Source organism: Ornithorhynchus anatinus, chromosome 3 (genome assembly GCF_004115215.2).
Source record: "Ornithorhynchus anatinus isolate Pmale09 chromosome 3, mOrnAna1.pri.v4, whole genome shotgun sequence".
NCBI lineage: Eukaryota > Metazoa > Chordata > Mammalia > Monotremata > Ornithorhynchidae > Ornithorhynchus > Ornithorhynchus anatinus.
In genome coordinates, this window is record NC_041730.1 from 124,105,298 (window position 1) to 124,117,774 (window position 12,477).

A 12,477-nucleotide genomic window follows, 5' to 3' on the forward strand; every position below is an offset into this window, starting at 1 on the left:
CACCGCTGTTTAATTTGAGAAACAGCATGGCGTGGTGGTTAGAGCACAGGCTGCGAGTCAGAAGATCATGGGTTCTAATCCTGGCTCCATTGCTTACCTCCTGGGTGACCTTCAGCAAGCCACTTCACTTCTCTGTGCCTGAGTAACCTCATCTCTAAAATGGGGATTGAGACTGTGAGTCCCATGTGAGACAGGTACTGTGTGTAACCCAATTTGCTTATATCACCCCAGCGCTTAGTACAGTGCCTGTCACATAGTAAGCGCTTAACAGATACCAGTTATTATTAACCAGAATCAGAACAGAGGAGAAAGCAGATCAATCAGCAACCAAAGCTGACCAAAAAGAAGCATTAGGTAAGGGGAGCACCAGGGAAATATGGGACGACCACATCTATCTCTGGTTAGGAAAGTCTACAAAACAGCACAGATAGATAAATTACAAATTTATAAATTGGATATAGTTTTCTAACATATTATATCGAGAAGCAGCATTGGCCTAGTGGAAAGAGCAGAGGTCTGGGAATCAGAGGACCTAGGTTCTCGCCTAGGCTCCACCTCCTATCTGCTCTGTGTGACTTTGGGAAAGTCTCTTAACTTCTCTGTGCCTCAGTGACCTCATCTGTAAAATGGGGGTTAAGACTGTGAGCCCCACGTGGGACCTGGACTGTGTCCAACCTAACTAGCTTTTATCTACTCCAGTACTTTGTTCAGTGCCTAGAACATAGTGAGTGCTGAACAAATACCCTTTAAAAAAAAAGTTTCCTGATGTTGTTCTGTTTTTCATGCATCTTTTTAGCTCCCTAGCTCCTTCACTAGGTTGTAAACCCCTTGAGAGCAGGCAGGGAACATGTCTACCAATTCCATTTTATTTTTCCAAGTGCTTAGAACGGTGTTCTTCACACAGTAAGTATTGAATAAATACCATTGACTGATTGATTGATTGATTGATTGACCAATGCACTTTTCTAATATGCTTTTGTATTTATGTTTAATAATAATAATAATGTTGGTATTTGTTAAGCGCTTACTATGTGCAGAGCACTGTTCTAAGCACTGGGGTAGATACAAGGTAATGAGGTTGTCCCACGTGGGGCTCACAGTCTTCATCCCCATTTTACAGATGAGCTAACTGAGGCACAGAGAGGTTAAGTGACTTACCCACAGTCACACAGCTGACAAGCGGTGGAGCCGGGATTTGAACCCATGACCTCTGACTCCCAAGCCCGTGCTCTTTCCACTGAGCCACGCTGCCTCCCCTACTAGATTCTAAACCAATCGAGAGCAGGGACTGGCTGCAGTCTTGTCTAACTCCCCACAGCTTTACACAGAGTGCACCCTCAATAAGTAAATCTTTTTCTAATGGTTCATTCATTCATTCATTCAATAGTATTTCTTGAGCGCTTACTATGTGCAGAGCACTGTACTAAGCGCTTGGAATGAACAAGTCGGCAACAGATAGAGACGGTCCCTGCCGTTTGACGGGCTTACGGTCTAATCGGGGGAGACGGACAGACAAGAACGATGGCGATAAATAGAGTCAAGGGGAAGAACATCTCGTAAAAACAATGGCAACTAAATAGAATCAAGGCGATGTACATTAACAAATTAACAAGGCGATTCATTAACAAAATAAATAGGGTAATGGAAATATATACAGTTGAGCGGACGAGTACAGTGCTGAGGGGACGGGGAGAGGGGGAAGAGTAGAGGGAAATGGGGGGAAAAGAGGGTTAAGCTGCGGAGAGGTGAAGGGGGGGCGGTAGAGGGAGTAGAGGGAGAAGGGGAGCTCAGTCTGGGAAGGCCTCTTGGAAGAGGTGAGTTTTAAGTAAGGTTTTGAAGAGGGGAAGAGAATCGGTTTGGCGGAGGTGAGGAGGGAGGGCGTTCCGGGACGGCGGGAGGACGTGGCCCGGGGTTCGACGGCGGGATAGGCGAGGTGGGCGAGGAGGTGGGCGGCAGAGGAGCGGAGCGTGCGGGGTGGGCGGTAGGAAGTGAGAAGGGAGGAGAGGTAGGAAGGGGCAAGGTGATGTAGAGCCTTGAAGCCTAGAGTGAGGAGTTTTTGTTTGGAGCGGAGGTCGATAGGCAACCACTGGAGTTGTTTAAGAAGGTGAGTGACATGCCCGGATCGTTTCTGCAGAAAGATGAGGCGGGAAGCGGAGTGAAGAATAGACCGGAGCGGGACGAGAGAGGAGGAAGGGAGGTCAGAGAGAAGGCCGACACGGTAGTCTAGCCGGGATATAACGAGAGCCCGTAGCGGTAAGGTAGCCGTCTGGGTGGAGAGGAAAGGGCGGATCTTGGCGATATTGTAAAGGTGAAACCGGCAGGTCTCGGTAACGGATAGGATGTATGGGGTGAACGAGAGAGACGAGTCAAGGATGACACCGAGATCGCGGGCCCGAGAGACGGGAAGGACGGTCGTGCCATCCACGGTGATAGGGAAGTCCGGGAGAGGACCGGGTTCGGGAGGGAAGATGAGGAGCTCGGTCTCGCTCACGTTGAGTTTTAGGTGGCGGGCCGACATCCAGGTGGAGACGTCCCGGAGGCGGGAGGAGACGCGAGCCCGAAGGGAGGGGGAGAGGACAGGGGCGGAGATGTAGATCTGCGTGTCATCTGCGTAGAGATGGTAGTCAAAGCCGTGAGAGCGAATGAGTTCACCGAGGGAGTGAGTGTAAATGGAGAACAAAAGAGGGCCGAGAACTGACCCTTGAGGAACTCCGACAGTTAAAGGATGGGAGGGGGAGGAGGCGCCAGCGAAGGAGACCAAGAATGACCGGCCAGAGAGGTAAGAGGAGAACCGGGAGAGGAAGCCAAGGTGAGATAAGGTATGGAGGAGGAGGGGATGGTCGACAGTGTCAAAGGCAGCAGAGAGGTCGAGGAGGATCAGAATGGAGTAGGAGCCATTGGATTTGGCAAGAAGGAGGTCACGGGTGACCTTAGAGAGAGCAGTCTCGGTAGAGCGGAGGGGACGGAAGCCAGATCGGAGGGGGTCTAGGAGAGAATGGGAGTTAAGGAATTCTGAGCATCGATTGTAGACGACTCGTTCTAGGATTTTGGAAAGGAAGGGCAGTAGGGAAATAGGGCGATAACTGGAGGGGGAAGTGGGGTCGAGAGCGGGTTTTTTTAGGATGGGGGAGACGTGGGCATGTTTGAAGGCAGTGGGGAAGGAGCCCTTGGAGATTGAGTGGTTAAAAATAGAAGTTAAGGAAGGGAGGAGGGCAGGGGCGATGGTTTTAATAAGGTGAGAGGGAATGGGGTCCGAGGCGCAGGTGGAGGGGGTGGCACTCGCGAGGAGGGAGGAGATCTCCTCTGAGGATACTGCAGGGAAGGATGGGAAAGTAGGGGAGAGGGTCGGTGGGGGGGAGGGGAGAGGCGGAGGGGTGACTCTGGGGAGCTCAGACCTGATCGTGTTGATTTTCGTGAGGAAATAGGTGGCCAGATCATTGGGGGTGAGAGACGGGGGAGGGGGAGGAACAGGGGGCCTAAGGAGAGAGTTAAAGGTCCGGAACAATCGGCGGGGGTGACGGGCATGGGTGTCGATGAGGGAGGAGAAGAAGTTTTGCCTGGTAGAGGAGAGGGCAGAGTTAAGGCAGGAAAGGATAAATTTGAAGCGTGTGAGGTCGGCTCGGTGCTTGGACGTTCGCCAGCGGCGCTCGGCAGCTCGAGCATAGGAGCGTAGGAGGCGGACGGAGGAGGCGATCCGGGGCCGTGGGTTAGTGGAGCGAGAGCGGCGGAGGGAAAGGGGGGCGAGAGAGTCGAGATGAGTAGAGAGGGTGGAGTCGAGAGCGGAGACCCGATCGTCGAGAGTGGGAAGTGAGGACAGGGCGGCAAGGTGAGGAGAGATGCTTTTGGAAAGACGGATGGGATCGAGAGAGCGGAGGTCTCTGTGGGGCAGTAGCGAAGATTTGCAGGGGGAGGGAGTGTGAGAGATGAGGCGGGTGAGAAGGTTATGGTCAGAGAGAGGGATTTCAGAGTCGGTGAGGGAGGAGATAGTGCAGCGGTAGGAGATGACGAGATCGAGGGTGTGACCGAGTCGGTGAGTGGGCGCGGTACGGTGGAGGAGGAGGTCGGCAGAGTCGAGGAGGGATAGCGGGCGGGCGGCAGAGGAGACGTCGGGTACATCCATGTGGATGTCGAAGTCTCCGAGGATCAGAGTGGGCAGAGAGAAGGAGAGAAGGAAGGTGAGAAAGGGGTCCAGGTGGTTGAAGAAGTCGGAGGTGGGACCGGGAGGGCGGTAGATGACGGCGACAAGTGTCTGGAGGGGGTGGTAGAGGCGAATGATATGGGCTTCGAAGGAGGGGAAGGAGAGGGAGGGGGGAGGAGGGATAGTGCGGAAGCGGCAACGGGGCGAGAGGAGGAAGCCGACGCCTCCTCCCTTACCGGTGAGTCTGGGGGAGTGGGAGAAGGAGAGGCCTCCGCCGGAGAGGGCGGCGGCGGAGACCGTGTCTTCGGGAGAGAGCCACGTTTCCGAAAGGGCGAGGAGGAGGAGAGAGCGGGAGAGGAAAAGGTCATGGACGAAAGGTAGCTTACCTGTAATAGAGCGGGGGTTCCAGAGGCCACACTTGAAAGTAGCTGTGGGTGCAAGGGGGGGAAGGGGGAAGGGTGGGGGGAGGGGAGGGTTTGGATGGGAAGGAGGTGGCGGGGCCCTGGACGGGGAGAGGGGGATGAGGGGTGGCGGTGGGACAGGAGGACTGGGATGGGGCGTGGGTGGGGAAGAGAGAAGGGAGGAAGGGGTGAGGAGGGGGTTTGGTGGGGGGGAGAGTAGGGGGAGGGGGAAGAGGGGTAGCGCTGGTAAAGTGGGGTTCTAGGGCGGGGGAGGGGAGGGGGGGAGGAGACAGAGGAGAGAGCGGGAAAGAACTGAGCGAGAGAGGGGAAGGGGAAGGGGAGGATAGGAAGGGGCGGGGGGGGGGGGGAGGAGGGACATGGCGAGGCCAGAGAGGTGGGTGGCAGCACTGGCGACAATAAACAGTAACAAATGAAATCGGTAATATAGCAACATGATACAGTATGATACAATACAGTAGTGCTAAATATAGCAACATAATAATAATAATAATGTTGGTATTTGTTAAGCGCTTACTATGTGCTGAGCACTGTTCTAAGCGCTGGGGTTGACACAGGGGAATCAGGTTGTCCCACGTGGGGCTCACAGTCTTAATCCCCATTTTACAGATGAGGTAACTGAGGCACCGAGAAGTAAAGTGACTTGCCCAAAGTCACACAGCTGACAAGTGGCCGAGCCGGGATTCGAACCCATGACCTTCATTCAATTCATTCAATAGTATTTATTGAGCGTTTACTATGTGCAGAGCACTGTACTAAGCGCTTGGGATGAACAAGTCGGCAACAGATAGAGACAGTCCCTGCCGTTTGACGGGCTTACAGTCTAATTGACCTCTGACTCCAAAGCCCGTGCTCTTTCCACTGAGCCACGCTGCTTCTCTTGATACAGTATGATACAATATAGTAGTGTTAATAAGCGGGCGATGACCAGGGTCGGGGGTAGGCTCGATTAAGGGGCGACCCGATCAAACTCAAAGTCAGGCGGCCGGTGAGGCCAGAGAGGTGGGTGGCAGCACTGACGACAATGAACGATAACAAGCGAAATCGCTAATATAGCAACATGGTACAGTAAGACACAATGCAATAGTGTTAATAAGCAGGCGATGACCAGGGTCGGGGGACGAGCCGACCCTACCCTATCAGACTCAAAGTCAAGCAGCCAGCGGCCGAGAGAGTCCCAGAGCTCATGACCAAATGTCCCTGTGGCGGCGGGGGGGCCCTGAGGTTGTCCGGGATGGGTTGGGGCCGTAGGCGGCGGCTAAGGTAACGTAACATGGTGACAAGAAGGACGTCGTCGCCCGGGGGTGGGAAGTAGAGAGTGGGTACAGCTTGAATAGTTTGGAATGGGGTGAGGGACTGATTCTCTTTGATCAATCAAAGAATGTAATTTTATGAATCCGTTGTCTATGGAGCTGAAGTTGGCTAATCAATCAGCGTGGCTAGTGGATAGAACAAGGGCCTGGGAGGCAGAAGGACCTGGGTTCATTCATTCATTCAATCATATTTATCGAGCGCTTACTGTGTGCGGAGCACTGTGCTAAGCGCTTGGAAAGTAGAATTCAGCAATAGAGGCAATCCCTGCCCACACCGGGTTCACAGTCTAGAAGGGAGGGAGGGAGACATCAAAACAAGTAAATAGGCATCAGTTACGTCATTATAAATAAGTAGAATTATACATATATACACATCATTAATAAAAATAAATAGAATTATAACTATAAATATGTAGATTTTTATATATATGCACAAGTGCTGTGGGGCAGGGAGCGGGGTAGAGCAAAGGGAGCGAGTCGGGGGGATGGGGAGGAGAGGGGGGAGGGTTCTAATCCTGACTCCACCACATGTCCTCTGTGTGACCTTGGGTAAATCCCTTAACTTCTCTTTGCCTCAGTTACCTCATCTGTAAAATTGGGATGAGAGTGTAAGCCCCAAGTGGGACAGGAACTGTGTCCGACCTAATTAATTTGTATCTACCCTAGTGCTTAAAACAGTACTTGGCACATAGTAAGCACCTAACAGGTACCATTATTATCATTATTATTAATAATAATAATAGTATTTATTGAGTGCTTAGTCTGTGCAGAGTACTGTGCTAAATAGCTGGGAGAGTACAATAAAATCAGTAGACCTGATCCACGCCCTCAAGGAGCTTATTATCTACATCAACCAAGGCCTAACGACCTTAATTTCCTGGGTCGTTAACTTTGTCTTCCCTTCATTGTTTCTGTCAAATCCACTCTTCCAACCCTCGTTGTCATAACCAAAGGTTTAATCCCTTAAATGACTGTCCCACATTTATTTCTCTAGGCAAAGCTATCTTGAGCATTAGTCCCGCATAACACCCTTTCCTTGGTTTCGAGAACAGCTTTAAAACACTTAGTCTTCCCCTCTCTAGATTCCCCTCATTTTCTGTGTCGGAAAAATCAGACTTGTTTTGAAAGTCTGTATGCTTGGGCATCTTAATGATGTTGTTTTCCCTGTGACCAACTCCTAGATGCTGATGCTGTTTGCTTTCGAGAGTCCGTGCCTGTGTCTTCAAACTATTTTAAGTATTTTCTCCAGGGACCATTGATGATATTACTCTAGCTACTGGAGGTATTTCTTCTCTGTTGTCCATGTATCAGCTCCATATTGCACGGTGAGGATTACAACTGCCTTTTAGACCATAAACATAGCTTTGGATTTATTGTCATCATCTTCAAACACCTGTTTTCTCAGGCAACCAAAGGCTGCAATTGCATATTTAAATCAATGTTGGATTTCTTTGTCGGTTGGCCTTTTGTGAAAGATGACTTCCAAGGAATAAAAAATAATCAGGCTCCTCTAGAGGCTCACCAGTAATCAGAACTAGCTGAGATAAGGGAAAAGAGCCTGGTTTTTATGAACTCTCTTCTCTCCAGCCTTCTTTCCTCTTTCTCGGCTCTCATCCCAGTCCCCCTTCCCCGCACTGTCTCCCGGAGGTCCTCCTTCCCTTATCTCCTCTACTTCTGCCAAGCTGACTGTCTGTGGGCTTGCAGTCCAAGCCCCATTGTCATTCCCAGCCCCAAATTGGTCCCTCATGGTAATTCCTAGCCCTGGATTTCCTTTCTGCCATTGCCTCGAGCCTCTGGCTTGCTCTTGTTCCCCTTTTCTTCCATCCCCGCTCCCCTTCCCTCCTTCCCACTCCCTCTGTAAGTGCGCACTTGCAAGGACAGAGCCGAGTTTGCTGGTGTATCCGTTTGTCAGAAGAAGAGAGGCAGGAGAATTTGCTATCGAAGGATCTTAATTTCCTGTCCAGCATCCTGTAAGCATTTTGTAAGCACCTTTAGTCTAATCTGCACAATCCGTTCATCGATCAGTGGTATTTATTGAGTGCTTACTGTGTGCAGAACACTGTACTAAGTGCTTGGGAGAGTATGATGTAGCAGATTTGGTAGACCCATTACCTGGCGCAGTGGAAAGAGCACGGGCTTTGGAGTCAGGGCTCATGAGTTCAAATCCCAGCTCTGCCACTTGTCAGCTGTGTGACTGTGGGCAAGTCCCTTAACTTCTCTGTGCCTCAGTTCCCTCATCTGTAAAATGGGGATGAAGACTGTGAGCCCCACGTGGGACAACCTGATTCCCCTGTGTTTACCCCAGCGCTTAGAACAGTGTTCTGCACATAATAAGCGCTTAACAAATACCAACATTATTATTATCATTATTATTATTATTATTAATGATCTCACATCCTAGAGGGTAGCTGGGGCGTTGTGCATCAGTCAGAATAAGGGGACTATCTGCTGGGACTGAAGTGGTTTTTGTTTTTAATAGTATTTGTTAAGTGCCTATTATGTGTCAGGTAGTGTCCTAAGCACTGGGGTGGATACAAGGTAATCAGGTAGGACACAGTCCATGTCCCACATGGGGCTCACAGTCCTAATCCTCATTTTACAGAAAAGGGGGACAGGAAAGTTAAGTGACCTGCCCAAGGTCACACTGCAGACAAATGGAGGAGTCAGGATTAGAACCCAGGTTCTTCTGACTCCCAGGCCCAGGCTCTAACCACTAGGCATGCTGCCTTTCTATCCAAATGGTTTCTATCCAAAAAGTCACCGAATGCACCCCGCACATGGTAGACAGACTCATCCAGGATCCTGAAAATAGCTGGATAACGTGAGCAGTACAGGTCACGTTGGCTACTGAGAAGGTGACCTTGGAAACCACCAACTGACATCATACTGCTGTCATTTGAGCCACAAACAGGTTGTTTATTTAAGATTCTCATGTGTCCTTCACACTGAGCTGCACTCGTTCTTGCTTAATCCCTTGTTTTGGGGGGTTTTTATGGTATCGGTTAGGCGCTATCTTCTAAGCACTGGTGTAGAGACGAGATAGTCAGGTTGTCCCATATGGGGCTCACAACCTTAATCCCCATTTTACAGATGTGGTAACTGAGGCACAGAGACGTTAAGTGACTTGCCCACACAGTGAACGGGGGGGGGGAGGATTAGAACTCAGGTCCCTCTGACCCCCAGGCCTGGCCTATGCACTAGACCATGCTGCTTCCCTTCACAGCAGGAACATGATTGGTAGGGATGAACCTGTACAAGCAATACTGTGAAAAGCCCGACAGTGTTATCTATTCTTTCACTCAGATTCTTTGTAAACTGGACCTACCTATCTAAATAGAAATATTTACCCTCCATTCCCACTTGCAAGATGGCACCCGGAGAGTTTCCAGTATTCTACCCGTCTCGACTACAGGAGGGCGAGTCAAGCAGAGGCTCACCCATTCCATTCCTAGCTTGGGCAGTGGCTAGTAAGTGGAAGGCAATCTGCTAAAAATCAAAATTCACCTGTGCAGTGGCAGTGGCATTGATAGCAGTGGCGTGGGAGAGACTCGAGGGTGGAGGCTCAAGTTTATTGCTCGGAAGAAGGCAATGGTAAACCGCTTCTGTATTTTTACCAAGAAAACTCTATTGGCTACACTACCAGAACGATTGCAGATGGAGGGGGAGCGTTCTGGGAGAGATGTGTCCTTGGAGTCGCTATGGGTCGGAGACAATTCGAAAGCATAAGACAAGACAGGATCATCCATTCGGTGGTTAAGCTTCACTCTTCACTGGGATTTTGGTCATGGTCAGGAATACCAGCCCAGGCCAAAATACCAAGAAGAGTGTTGTAGGATGGTTCAGCATTGTTTGATTCCTCTCAGCCTTGAAAGGGTCAGAGATGGATTGGTATTAGACACATAGTGTCCCTCAGTTGACTGATTCACGAGGTCAGAGAAGGCCGCAGAGAGAGTTTCACGCTACTCTTGATGTATTTCCTGTAACTGTTAAATGGCGAAAATTGTGTCTATTTTGCTTCTTGATGAACTGAACTCTCACTGAGATTCCAGCAGTAACTTTGGCAGGTCGATTGAGATTGTGTAGGAGAACTTATGTATTATAACATCTATTTATATATGCACATGATAATCAATCAATCAAATGTATTTATTGAGCATTTACTTTGCGCAGAGCACTGTACCAAGTGCTTGGGAGAGTACAATATAACAGACACATTCCCTGCCTACAGTGAGCTTACAGTCTTATATATTATAAATTATAATAAATATCAATTTAATGTATGCCTCCCCTTCTAGACTGTAAGCTTATTTTGGGCAGGGAACATGTCTGCTAATTCTGTTGCAGTGTACTCTCCCAAGTGCTAAGCACAGTGCTCTGCACATAGTAAGCACTCAATAAATATCATTGATTGATTGAGTCTCACACAGATCTTTCTGGAATGGAAAGTAAAGGTCTGTAAGTCCTTTCTACCATGGAATTATGTCCATTTTTTAAGATGATCAAAACCAAGATATCCATCGATCTTGTTGTTGTTTTTATTATTATTATTGCTATAAGCTTACTATGTTCAAGCTCTGTTCTAAGCACTGTGGTAGATACAGGTTAATCAAGTTGGACACAGTCCCTGTCTATATGATTCTCACAGTCTAAGTAGGAGGAAGAACAGATATTTAATCTCCATTTACAGTTGAGAAATCTGAGGCACAGAGAAGTGAACTCATTTACCCAAGGACATAAAGCAAGCAATTGGCAGAGCCGGAATTAAAACCCAAGTCCTCTGTCTCCCGGGCCTGTGCTCTTTCCTTTAGTCCATTTCGAATCTCCAAACAAGATACCTTGGGGCTGGGAAGGGATTCCTCCCTTCTCAGCCTCAAAATGCTGAAAGCTTTGTGCTTGTAGTCAAGCAACTCATCTATTACCTTATTATTCTAGTCAAATTAGCTTTGATGTTCATTGGCAAAGTAATCAGGTGCCTCTTCATAGGTGCTGCAGCAGGTGAACTAAAGAGGGCCGCTGACCGTCTCATTGTTGTTGATTAAAATTTACCATTTTTAATTGAGGCTCTTTTGAGGTTCACACAGCTTCTCCTGTAACTGCCTTTCAGGAATCATTCTAAGGGATGTAATCAAGAAAATAAATCAGGAGTTGGCCTGAGAGACATCAGTTTTCGGCACTGCTCAGGTTGAGTGGGTGTTCTAGGGATCTCACTGGGAACAAAAATGTGAAGAAACAATGCTTGGATCAAGGATGTCATGGATTTGTTTTTCTGATGGAACAGAAGGTTATGTTCCATTCATGAGTACTGAACATCTACTGAATGCAAAGAGTTATATTGTGTTTGGTCAAGAGAAGCAGTGTGGCCCAGTGGAAAAGCACGGGCCTGGGAGTCGGGGGACTCAAGTGTTAACCCTGGCTCTGCCGCTTGTCTGCTGTGTGACCTCAGACAAGTCACTTAACTTCTTTATGCCTCAGTTACCCCATCTGTAAAATGGGCATTAAGATTGTGAGCTCTATATGGGACAAGAGTCGCATCCAATCTTATAATTTTGCATCTACACCAGTACTTAGTACAGTGCCTGGAACATAGGAAGCATTACCCCAGAGATTACCTTCCCTTTTCCTTGTGGTGGTTGGGAATCAAAATGAGAGGGTTTTCAGAAGAAATGATAAAAGTGGACATGAAATCAGGGAAACAGCAATGGCATTTTGGAGGGAGGGAGAGTAGAGAGAATAATGTGGTTATTGTAAAAGCATTGTTAATGTTGGTATCTTATTATGACCTTGTTTTAAAATAGTTGACTTTTGTAATATTAAATAAAGAAAAATCTCTTCTAGCTAGGTCTGGGTAAGAACAGTGAAGGTGGGGTCAGATTGTAAGGGTTCTGGAGACATAAATAAGGAAACTTTTTTGAAGCATTTGCTCTAGCGTTGTCTTACGAGGGTGAACAAACCTTTAAGAAAGTAAAGAGTAGAGGCTTTAATTCTATCCTTCCTGACCTCTTTTCATCGCCAGGTAGGAAGGAAGGGAGGGAGGGACTCCTGTTCAGGAATTTTGGGCCTCTCTGGCCAACCTAGACCTAATTCATAAGGCTGCTCCAATTCCCAGCATGCCCCCTCACTGCTCTGGAAGAAAATTATCCAGACTACAAAGTCCTGAGTCCAACTTCCTACTTTCGATCCCAAGATCATTAAAATGACACAAATGACTGTGTTTTCTCGGAAAGACTTGCTTGCCTCGGGTTCCATTACATTTCCATATTTTCCAGGAATTTTAGTGGGGTTTAGAGGATTCTCCAGTACTGGCCTCTCCTGTTGACAGTGGATCATATGACAACCTCATCCCTATTGCTCCAAATCCCCATGTTTGTAGTAGAATAGAGATTTTAATTGCAAGAGGTAATCCCACTGATCACAGTTATCCAGTCAGGAAAAGATGAGACAGATTGTATTTGGGGCACCTTTTCTGGCATCTTCCCCATCTGGAATGAGCAGAGTAAACTGCTTTGTCACAGGTACAGCTGCTAAATCTCACTTCTGTCTCCTGCAAATGCCAGATGGCCATCTTTTATCTGCTGCTTTCATTCAAGTTCATGATTATTGTATCAAC

At 48.4% G+C, this 12,477-nt stretch overlaps 1 protein-coding gene across 2 annotated transcripts in view; it reads left to right on the forward strand.

Moving 5' to 3' along the window:
• Positions 1-12,477, forward strand: part of CRTAC1 (cartilage acidic protein 1) — a 156,054-nt gene that overhangs the window by 42,959 nt on the left and 100,618 nt on the right. The gene's annotated exons all lie outside the window — the stretch shown is intronic.